The sequence below is a fragment of the Pseudonaja textilis genome, chromosome 4 (genome assembly GCF_049901715.1).
Source record: "Pseudonaja textilis isolate UNSWEBS1 chromosome 4, rPseTex1.2, whole genome shotgun sequence".
Classification (NCBI taxonomy): Eukaryota; Metazoa; Chordata; class Lepidosauria; order Squamata; family Elapidae; genus Pseudonaja; species Pseudonaja textilis.
In genome coordinates, this window is record NC_141993.1 from 80,321,813 (window position 1) to 80,333,933 (window position 12,121).

The following is a 12,121-nucleotide window of genomic DNA, read 5'->3' on the forward strand; positions in this document are numbered from 1 at the left end:
TAAGCATTTCTTTCATGTGAAACAATCAGGAATGAATAATTCACTGTTTTCAGGGGTGTTTGAAAGTATTTATTGATGAGCCTGTATTGACAGTTTGATTGATGATTTAAATGCAGTCATAGTATTATTTTGTGCGTGGTTCTTTCAAAAGAAAGTCCCATTGAACTCATGGGGCTAACTCCCAAGATGGTAAATATAAGATTTGAGGCTTAAGTCTTCTGTTTCAGGATTCAGAATAAGGAGGTTTCCAAATTCAGGCATAAAAGTATTTTTTCACCCATTCATTGGAAGAGCAGTTGTAAGATTGTTTTTAGCACACCAGGTCAATATCAAATATCCCTTGCATTTAATATTCCAAGATATACCATGCTGTTCATGGGGGTCAGGAAAAGATTCTACACAGCTCTTTTTTGTCCAGATGAAAAAGTATTTGTCTTTTATGAACTATGAAACAACTCAGGGAGAACAGACAATATTTGTGTGCTGAAGTGGAGAAAGGTGATAAGCTAAGGCAGTCTTCCTTCAGTCCCAGATTTAAACTTGGAAATTATCTAGTCTTGGAAAATCAATGGATCCAAGTCTTAAGGTTTCTTGTGATTTAAAAAATGGATAATGCTTACCTGTGTTTAATGTTTTCAAAAGACTGCATATGAACTTTTTGGTCTTAAGATTTTTTTTTAACTCCTGTGATTTAGTCCTGTCCAGCTGAAGCTCCATTTTGGATTTAAGGAAATTTGGAAAGAACTGTAATAATGGACAACATAATTGCAATATTATATTATATTCCCAAAATGTGAAATTTGCTCTTCCTCCCCCCCCTCCCCCCGTATCAAGTCTGTGGCTCAGCAAAGGATAATCCTAATAAATGAAAATAAATATATCTTCCTGATATTAAAGAATAGATTTAAGATGTTCTAAAGCCTTTCTGAAAAAACTTTCTATTTGAAAAATGAAAAAAAATGTAGCTTTGTTTCTGAATAGTCTACGTTTAATTATAAGTTTCAGGATTGAATTAATCCCTTATCCTTAACAAATTGATATGACATGAATTGTTTGTGTAATGTTACATATAAATATAATATTATGTATTATTTTTTTCTCTTTGAATGGCTAGCTTATTTTAATCACTACATTGTAAATAGGATTTTAAACATCATATAATCCTTATGTATTTTTCATGGTACTTTTTATGACTCATTAATATTTTTTTGGCAAAACCATTTTTTTAAATGTAGAAAAACTGAATCAAAAAGAAACTTCTAATTTAAGGATTCTTTTTAGGATAGACACATTTTTAGCACTGTTCTATAACTATTCTCTGTCTTCACCATGTTAGGTATTTTATTTAGTGTTTGGCAGTGAGACAATAAAACAGGCAATGGAGCACCGAGCATGAGGGAAGGAGAAATGGCTTTTCCTCTTTCTTCTCCCTGCTCCTCCTCCTTCCCTTGTGCCAGCCGCTCCGTTGCCCGTTTCTCCATTGTAGAATAGCACCCAGGATCTACTTTGATAGTGTGTGTGTGTGTGTGTGTGTGTGTGTGTGTGTGTGTATGTGTAATTTAACAACCATTCTTCCAGGGTTAAATTGGCTGTCATGGGAGGCTCATCCCACATGTGCGGTGGACCTGTAGGATGGCGATGGGCCCTACCTCTCATGACAGCCAACCTAACTCCAGGCGAACCAATTGTTAAATTATTTGAAACTGCTTATACCACCCAGGACAAATGGTTGTTCAATCTTTTGTTGAAAACCTCCAGCATGAGAGCAGACACACCTCCGGGAGGCAAGCTGTTTCATTGATTAATCATTCCTACTGTCGGGAAATTCCTCCTTACTTCCAGGTTGAGTCTGACAAGATTCCACCTATTGTTTTTTGTCCTGCCTTCTGATGTCCTAGAGAATATGTCAGTCACCTCTTTTCTGTGACAGCCCTTCAAGTATTGGAAGAGAACTACTAATACTTCTCTTTGATAGGCTAGATATACTTAGCTCCCTCAACTGTTCATCATATGCTTTAGCCTCCAGAAACCTTATCATTTTTGTTGCTCTTCTCTGAAGTCTTTCTTGGGCCTCGGGATCCTTTTTTTTTTTTTTTTTTTTTTGCATCATGGTGACCAGAACTGGATGTGGTATTCCAAGTGTGGTCTCACCAGTACAGTATAAGGCAGTACTATAACTTCCTGTGATCATGAACCTATCCCTCTGTTGATGCAACCTAAGCTTTTTGGGGCAGCTGCAGAACATTGTTGACTCATGCTTTAGCAATGATCCACCAGGATGCCTAGATCACTTTTACTATTGTTGAGCCAAGTACCTCCTCTTCTATACCTATTTGGTTTTTCCTGCCTACAGGACCTTACTTTCCTCACCATTGAATAGATAACATTATATACTGTATTTAAGGATATTTTTCAGGATATTTAGCAAGGTTTTAAGATATCATATATAGAAATAGAATTTCTGTTGAAACATTTCTTTGTCCTGGTGGAAGATGCTAAAGTGTCCTGAAGTATTCTTTTTGGTATTTTAATCTTATCTGTTCATGCTAAGGGCAACTAGTTGCTAGAAATACATACAACTCCATCAAATACAAAGAATTTAGATCATTCTTCTTCAGTAGAGCAATAAAGCTGTAAATTGCTGTTCCACATACCTTCCGAACCCTGTCATTACATTTGAGAATTCAAGGTTATTCCATAATATATTTTTAAAATCCCTTCAATTTAAGGTAGGATTATCATTCCAATTTCCACTTAGGCTTCAAACATTCCATGAAATTAATAGATAAGAACAAGATCTTATATGCTGGCCATATTAGCTGAAACTTTGTTCAATTTCATATGCTACTGGGGAGTTATTAGTCAAAGTCCCTGCACCCACTTTGCATTGCTCTTTCAGGTTAACTTTGGGTGAAAAAATCCCCAGGATCAGCCTAATGAAATTGTTCCTAATGCATCTGAACAAGGCATAGCATTTCTCCCAAATTCCATTTAGTGTAACAGTTATATAAGCAGAACCTCATTTGTTTGTTTGTTTCTGAAATGAACCAGAAAAGAAATTCATAACTCTATTTAATCCTTTTACATGAGTCATAGGCATAGAATCATGATCACGTCCTTAGATCCTAAAGATGCATTTTGAGGCCCTGGAGAGTATGCCACATTCTTCTCAGAAAACAGTCCAGATCTTCTCTTTGTCTTATCAAGTGCTTCCACCATTTGTAGGAAGAAAGTTCGGAGGTATCAAAACTACTAAATGTCAAATCTTTTTTCTTTAAATTGAAGCCTTATTGTTTTTCTTGCTTTCCTTCTTCCATTCTTTCACTCATGCTGTATGGAAAAATAAAAGGGGAAACCTCCATTCCTTCAATGGCAAATGGACAAAAGAAAATAAAAAGCAATATCTATGTTCCTTCAAAGATTCCCAAAGCAGCATGCTGTCTAGGATATCAATAGTAGCATCCAGGCAGTGGTCTAAGAAAAGGAAAGTAGGAAGCATTTAAAGTTCCACAATCAACATTTCTATGTTTTTGGTTTGAAATGTTTCATAGAACATAGTTTAATATAATTGGAAGGGACCTTGGAGGTCCTAGTCCAACCTCCTAGTTGTCCAAATGGTTGTCCAGTCTCTTTTTGAAAGTCTCCAGTGATGGAGAACCCACAACTGCTGAAGCCAAACTATTCCATGGATTGCTGGCTATAACCATTTGGAATTTTATTCTTAGTTCTAGGTAGCTTCTCTCCTTGATTAGTTTTCATCCATTGTTTCTTGCTTTGCCTTTTGGTGCTTTTGAAAATAATTTGACTCCCTCAACTTTTTAGGAGCCTCTCAAATATTGGAACATTACTATCATGTCTTCTTCTGTTCTTTTCTTTTTTTAAAATAAATTTTATTAAGTTTTCAAACTTAAAAAAAAACTTAAAATAAAACTTTATACATTGTTATCAACATCAAGACATCTTTTGTATCTCCTTACATTTTTCAGTATATGTATTTACTTATTCCTTTACCATTACATCTTACTCTTGCTATAAATCAAAATCTTTTATTCTTACACATCAATCTTCTCTATGGTATATTTACAGGGATGGGATCCAAATGGTGTAACTATCGGTTCTATCTATTAGCATCATGTGCGCATGCGCAAGTCATGTGAGTGCAATTTACGACCTGCTGAGCTGCCCGGACAGCTGAGCAGCACTGTGTGCAAGTGTGCAGCGGTTGGAAAAGCTCTTTTTTTCCTGTTTTTTCAACTGCAGCTGTGTCGCGCAAAGCAGCTGCAGTTGAAAAAGCAGGAAATAAAGGTGAGGTAAGAGCCCAGATGGCGGGTCGGTTCTATATCTGCTGCTCTTCAGAGCAACCGGTTCTACAGAGGTGGACAGAACTGGTAGAAACCCACCCCTGTATATTTACATATTTACACATTCCCTCATTCTTTTCCTAATTGCCATTTTATTTTCTTTTTATTTCTAAACCACTCATACCAGGCATCCCAGGCCCTATAGTAAATTAAATCTTCTCTTCTCTTTTATTTTCATCATTAGCCTGTCCATCTCTATACAATATATTATTATCTTTTTTAGAACCATGCCTTCTGGTGGAACCCCTTTTTCTTTCCAGAGTTGTGTGTATGAAATCCTTGCAGCTGTTAATATGTGTAACATGATATATCTATCTGTTTTATTGCATTTTTGTGTTATTATACCTAATAAAGTTTCTGGATTAAATTCAATTTTCTGATTTGTGATTTCTTCTAGCCAGTGTCTAATTGTATTCCAATATTTTTTCACCTCCTGGCATGTCCACCAGGTATGGAAATCAATGCCCTTTTCTTTTCCACATTTCCAACAATTTGGGTCTGAGTTAAACATTTTTGCCAGTCTAGCGGGAGGAAGGTGCCATCTGTAGAACATTTTATATTGATTTTCCCTGTATGCTGTAGATGTAATTAATTTGTAATTTAATCCCCACATTCTCTCCCAATTTTCCATGTCTATATTATGGCTAACGTTTTCTTCTTTTCATTAGACTAGGCATACCTAATTCCTGTAACCATTCTTCATATATTTTAGCCTCCAGACCCGTAATCATTCTTGTTACTCTTCTCTGAACTCATTCCAGAGTCTCAACCTCTTTTTTATATTGTAATGACCAGAACTGGATACAAAATTGAATGTTGTGCCAAGTAATGGACTGAACTGTATGTCTTTTTGAAACTTCACTTCACTGTGTGATTCCTATGGAACCTAGATTTCTGTTGTTCATTCCATACTTCAAAATATGATCCTGTTCTTTGGATTTGTTATACTGAATTGTCAATACAGCCAGATGAGGGCTTTCATTTTGAATTTCATTATGAATGGCTACGAATATCTACTACACATTTAATTAAGACTGATCAATGATCATAATTGATCATCTCTAACCAGAATTAACATAAACAATTTGTTCATCACTTGTTCCATGCAAACATCCATAGGATAATCTCCTGGTTGATTATTCTATTGACATGCTGGACTCATTAAAATGATAAGTTGTAATTTATAAAAGAGACCCCACAGTCCTATAAATAAATTAGTAAATTAATAAATGGGCAATTAAGTAATTTTTTTGCTGGAACCTAGGACTGAATATTTCATTACAGGCTGATGTAATTCACTGAAAAGGATCCAGGTAGTACAATACAATTTTAGAGTAATCTTTTGCAAGAGATCTGTATTTATTTGCTGAACAATCCAATTCTACTGAAAAATATGCTCTAACGAGAAAAAAATATGCGAGGAAGAAATGCAAGAAGAAACAGAAAAAAGACTTTCTTTCTCTTTCTTTCTTTCTTCCTTCCTTCCTTCCTTCCTTCCTTCCTTCCTTCCTTCCTTCCTTCCTTCCTTCCTTCCTTCCTTCCTTCCTTCCTACAATAGCATTCATATATATATATTGAGCCCCATAGTGCTTTACAGCACTTTCTAGCCAGTTTACAATGTCAGCATATTGCCCCCAACAATCTGGGTCCTCATTTTACCAACTCTGGAAGAATGGAAGGCTGAGTCAATCTTGAGACCTGTCAGGATCGAACTCCTGGCAGTGAGCAGAGTCTACCTGCAATACTGCACTTAACCATTGCATCATCAGTGCTTCTTCATTTAGTATTAGAAATTAGGGTGGCTTAGGTTACATTTTTTATTTAACCCTGTTCTTCCTCTCCTTAGTCAATTTCTAAACCCTTTCTTGACATTTATCTCCATTACTTTGGTCATTATCCACACCACTGGGTGTTCTTGAACTCCCTGTCCAATTTCAGCATCTAAACAAAGGCCTGTTGCCAAAACAGCAAACAAACAAGCAAACAAAAATATTACATAGATAATAACATCCAAATATAAGATGAACTTATTAGGACAGTGGTTCCCAACCTTTTTTTCGCCCCGCACCCCTAAAGAAATTTCACTTGAACCTCGCACCCCCTGAAATTTAGACTTTAGGAACTACTGACCGCGTTAAATATATGGTAGGATTGAATCTTTTCAGCTATGTATGTGACAGCCACTAAATAACGATACTTAACTCTAAAATGAAAACAAAGTTAATCCATTGCATAATAAATAAAAATGCCAACATATAGCCAATATCCTATTATTTACCTGGACTTTTCTCGCACCCCCTGGAATATTGTCTCGAGCACCCCAGGTTGGGAACCCCTGTATTAGGACATAGTGACTATGCAAATTAGTGTGCAAATCTTTTGAAGCAGTCTTTCAAAGCCATAGCAGTCATACAAAAACACCTAGTCCCAAACAACTGATACACTAGTGATGATAGTGTTAATGCAGAGCTTTCTATGTTACTCTGTATCTTCTTATTCTTCTCACATACATACCTTATTTTCCTCCATTCATTCCCAGCGTTTAAAATCCTTTTTCTCTCTGTGATATTCAAAGCTTTTTGAGTCAGGGCTAACTTAACTCATTCTAAGTAATCCAGAGCATCAGTTTCTTTCAATAACAGAGCACAGGGTATAAGAAGCTGGAGCCAAGGAAAATGTAACACTCTTTTGATAAGAGGATGGAGACAGGGGAAGACATGTAAGGAGGCCTTTAGCAGTAAGTACAAGAATAGGCCAGGCCAGGTGTAAGAACAGGAGGCAAGATATGAAAAATAGAATTAAGGCTTTAGAGACAAGCAAGAGATTTGGTGAGGGAGAGAAGTTGCAAGAAGGAATAAATAAAAGGCAGAAGGAGATAAGGCATCTCCCTATTTTATCTTATCTTCAAGAGATAAAAGGCATCAAAAAGAGAAAGATCTGGGGAAGAAAATTATAGTAACCCGAAAGTGGTACAGGAGATGTGGCAGCAGTACTTTGATATCAGAAAGGACCAGTGAAGAGGGGAGATTATAAAAATAGGGCTGAAAGCCTTGCTGAAGATAAAATGGATGGCATTGTGGACCTCCAAGGAGGATGAAGTGGAGATAAACAGGAGATCAAGATTGTTGTATGATAGTTGGACTCTGCTTATGTGTTTGGTAGACTGGACAAGGAAATCACAAGGGGGTTGCACACAAATGGAATTTAAAAGGGGAAGTTTGTTGCTTGTTGAAAAAGAGAAGAACAAGACACGGAGATGGCAGAAGCTGAGAGATGGAAAGGCCATTTAGTCCAACTGAGTCCAACTCTTGCTCAGAGAAGTGATCCAAATTAAATATCTCAAATACATCTACTCGGATCTACCTGAATATATTCAGTGAAGAGGAACCCATCACATCTCTGAGACTTCTTTGCTTCGTTGGACAAACTGTTAGAAACTTTGGGATTGTTATGTCTTCACAAATGAAAGTTTTGTTTGTTGATAGTGTTACATAGATGGAGTCTAGGATACCCAGGCCTCAAGACAGAAGGACTAAAGCACATCTTGCCCTCTGATCTTTCTACATTTCATTGATAACTATCTAGATTGCTCAAGTTCTATCCTATTAAAATCTGTTTTTTTTTAATCTTTGTCATTTGTTTATTGCCATTAACCTGTTTTAATCAATGTGAGTGGCTGGAAACAATATTGAATTTTGAAAAACAATGATAAATTACAAGTTGTTTAGTTATGTGCCATCAAGTCAGTGTTGATACTTAGTGACCACATTTTCTATATGGTGTATGCTGAAAAGAAAAATAAATAAATTATACATCTCTTGAGTCCAGGCTTTATTCTAATTATTCCCATCTGGAATACTGTAATTCTACTTTACAATTTCTCAATAGATGATAGATAGATAGATAGATAGATAGATAGATAGATAGATAGATAGATAGATAGATAGATAGATAGATAATGGACGGATGGAAGGATGGATGGATGAGAGAAAGAGAGGGAGGGAGGGAGGGAGAGAGAGAGAGAGAGAGAGATGTAGATGTAGATGTAGATATTGCCAATAGCCAATATCTGGTATAACCATAATTTCTCAAAAATGGTCAGATTTCAATGTCTTGGAGCATAATTTAACATTACATTAAGATAATCAACATTTTAAAAATTTCCCATAAATCTTTATATGAAATTATATATGTTAAAACTTTATTGATATCATTGACTAACAGGACCAAGACATATTTGTTGATGACATCTCAAATTTTTAATATCATTTAGTATCTGTTCAAATATAAGCCCAGTATATTTAAAATATAATATTTTCATAAATTCATTTTAATCTTAAATCCAGTTAAACTAATTTGACATTTTTAAAGACCTGGAGCTATTAAATGTTCCATTATTGGATGTTCCAATTCTTTATTCCATAACCTGTAAATGTCATTAATATCAAGCTTGAAATTGGTTCTTAGTTCTTTATATATATATATGATGTGGGTTTAGTTTCAAATGTTGACTCCATCAGAGATGAAAGTCCTTCAGGATTTTTGGAAGCAGCCAGATTAAACCATCAAAATGTGCTTACACTAATTATATTGATGTTGCTGTGAATTAGCGAGGCAAAATTCTATTTGAAGTTGAGAAAAATCCTTAAAATAATCATTACAGGGTAATTGATTTAAATAACCATTCCAGATTATGTACACAGTTTCCAATACAAGATTTTGCCTTTATTTTTGAATTAGAGTGCTTCCATAAAATTAAGCATATATGGACCTCAGGGTCAGATTAAGGTGAACTGAAGCTCCAAATGTAGCAGACAAATATATATGTTTAACTGACAAGCTATTAAGATTCAATAAATGCTGAAAATTAAATTTAAGTGTAACAATGGAAGAGTTAAGGTCATGATAGCTAGGAGGGAAAACTCTGTGTCCCTACTTCTCTTCATGTCCTGATCACATTATTATTTTGCTTAATGATTAATTCAGGACTGTTGGATCTTAGCATCAAAATCCAATCTGTCACAGGGATCAGTCATTGTCTTGTTGCTTGCAGGCTCAAAGAAAATACCCTTTCTCTTGCATGTTGATCCAAGGAGTTTGCAGGACATTAATAGAAGTAAACAAACAAACAACAAAACTTTCCAGCAAAGCCCACAAAAGTGGGTAACCCGGTAAATTTTCATTCCATATACATGTACCTGAAAAAAATACAAGCCCAATTATATTTTTGAGAAATTGATAACTTAAAGCCACCATCCTCAAAAGATTTGAAAAATCTTAACTGATTTACACAACCTTAATTAATATTGACAGTTGGGAATAAATGTGTGATCCTGGCAAAACAAGGAAAATGACTTCCTATCAGTTTTCTGCTGATATCTTCCATTTGAGATGCCTGTGGAGATTTTCAGTCATCCAGGTCATAGTTGTCTCAAAGGTGCTTTTTCAGAAAGTAACTGGATTGTTTTTTTTTACTCAGAAAGATGTTTTGCTTCTCATCCAAGAAGCTTCACCAGAACCAATGAACGAGAACCTCAAGGAAAAAAACAGTCCACCTTTGAGATTCCACATGGGATCTACTGAAAATTTGTATTGTTGTTATCATTATTGAAGGTTTTATCTAAATACTTCAATACTCTTGAAGGTATATGAGCATTTGTCATAAATTTATCCCTTTGTGAAGGAAGGTTGGTGGTGCTTTCATATAAAAACAAATTAAAAACTTGTTTTAATAGCATAAATTCTTGCTAATACAAGGCAGGTATTCTGTGAATACTCATGTGCTCATCAATCTAAGGAAAAGGTTTAAGATATAGCACATGTGATGAGCTACAGCATGCAACTTGCTCACTGCATTCCTTTGGTGGTCTTCAAAATTAAACTGGGCTGAAAAGATCTTGATCACATCAAAAAGCTAGCATTTTCAGTAATCATTTGCTAGTAATAACAGAATGACGAAGTTGGAAAGGATATGGAAGTCTTCTAATCCATCCGCCTGCTCAGGCTATACCATTTCAGACAAATGGTTGTCCAATCTCTTCTTAGAAACCTCTGGTGTTGGTACATCCACATTTTTGGAGGCAAGTCATTCCATTGATTAATTGTTCTAACTGTTAGGAAATTTCTCCTGTTAGTTTCCACCCATTGCTTCTTGTCCTGCCTTCAGGTGCTTTGGAGAATCTTTATGGCAGCCCCTTAGATATTGGAACATTGCTATTGCCTAGTGGTCATCCAGACTTTGACATCACAGGTAGGATTCCCTCCTTCCTGGCTTCAAGAGGATACATGATTCAAGCTGTATTTGCAAGGACTTCATTGTTTTTGCAACTTCAATAGTTTTTTTGCAGGACAAGTATAGCACCACTTTACAACTTATAAAAGCAGCCCTTTTTTTCAGACTTCTGGGAGAGCCTTCAACCCCCACCCACCCCACAAAAGCTACTTTAACCATCATACAGATAATCTTGTTTAAATACCTTTCAACCCTAAATTGGGAATCTTCAATGACTAGCAAAAAGGTGCTGTGCTCATACCAAGCATTTTCAAAATGTGCACAGCTCTAAAAATATAGAGCCATATCATCATTCCTCTCTCAGTTTTTCTCTTATTGAATAGATTGAATCAGAAAAGAGGTTTTTTTTCCCTTATAGAACTTCATATAATCTAAATTCTTCAGACCCAAGTTTTATAATTCCCCAGGGTAAAGATCACAAAGTCTGGCCTGCTGTCTGTTTTTGCCCATAACCTAAGAATGGATGGGCAAGCAGATGAGAGGTCACCAGGCTGAAGCTTCAGCTGATCTGGGACAGGGCTGAGGGAGGTGTCCTGAGGAGTGATAGCAGCCTATCAGGAGCCTCATTGCTAATAGGTTGGTGCCATCCAATGGCTGCCATACTCCTTGGAGTGCTGAACAAATCCTTGGATGCAAAGGAGGGGAAGGATCTGGCCCCCTACAAATAAAGTTTTTCAAGCCCTTCCCTAATTCTTTTCAAGCCCTGCCCTTTCAAGTAAAGTTTTATTTATTGGAAATAAAGAATGGGGAAGGATGCAGGGTTGATTTCATTTCATCAGTAATGGAAACATTTGGGATGCCAATGGAACTTGCAGCTTCACAAAGCCTAATTTAACTGATGAGTTCCCTGCTAGTACTAATCTAAATACATAAATTCATTGTGGTAGCACAGTGATTGCAAGCTTATTGTATTCTCCATCATGTGGGAAGGCTAATTTTTGACTTTTTGGAGTTTGCTTGTGGATCTCTGACTCCTGATTAGGATGTGCTAATTAGTCTAAATCATCTTAGATTGTAGGTTGCATGCATTTTTCTGTTTTTGGGGCTGTTATAATTATTATCATTTTTAAAGCCAGAAATTGAAGGGGTGCATTTGTTCGTAGGAAAAATCTAGGCAGTTTTCCATTGAATAAAAGAAATATATTCTTTCTCTCCCTCTCAGAACCTCTCAACACACACACTACATCTACAAGGTTTGATTGGCAGTGTTCAGCACTGTTTTCTGCCAACATATTTTGTCATCTATCCAGCTTTGCCAACAGCCTTGGCATTCTTACCTAACCTCCCTTCCAAGTACTCTTTGCAAACATTTTTTAAGAGGAATCGAATCAATCAGAATAGATCTGGAAGTAACATATAACAGATAATCAGAGTTGGAAGGACCTTATAGGTTATATAAGTCCAACCCTCCGCCCAAACGGGAGACCCTGCACCATCTCTGACAAATGGCAGTCCAATCTCTCGTTGA

At 36.2% G+C, this 12,121-nt stretch overlaps 1 protein-coding gene across 21 annotated transcripts in view; it reads left to right on the forward strand.

The window, feature by feature from the left end:
- The window catches only part of NAALADL2 (N-acetylated alpha-linked acidic dipeptidase like 2), a 608,345-nt gene that overhangs the window by 500,101 nt on the left and 96,123 nt on the right, over positions 1–12,121 (forward strand). The gene's annotated exons all lie outside the window — the stretch shown is intronic.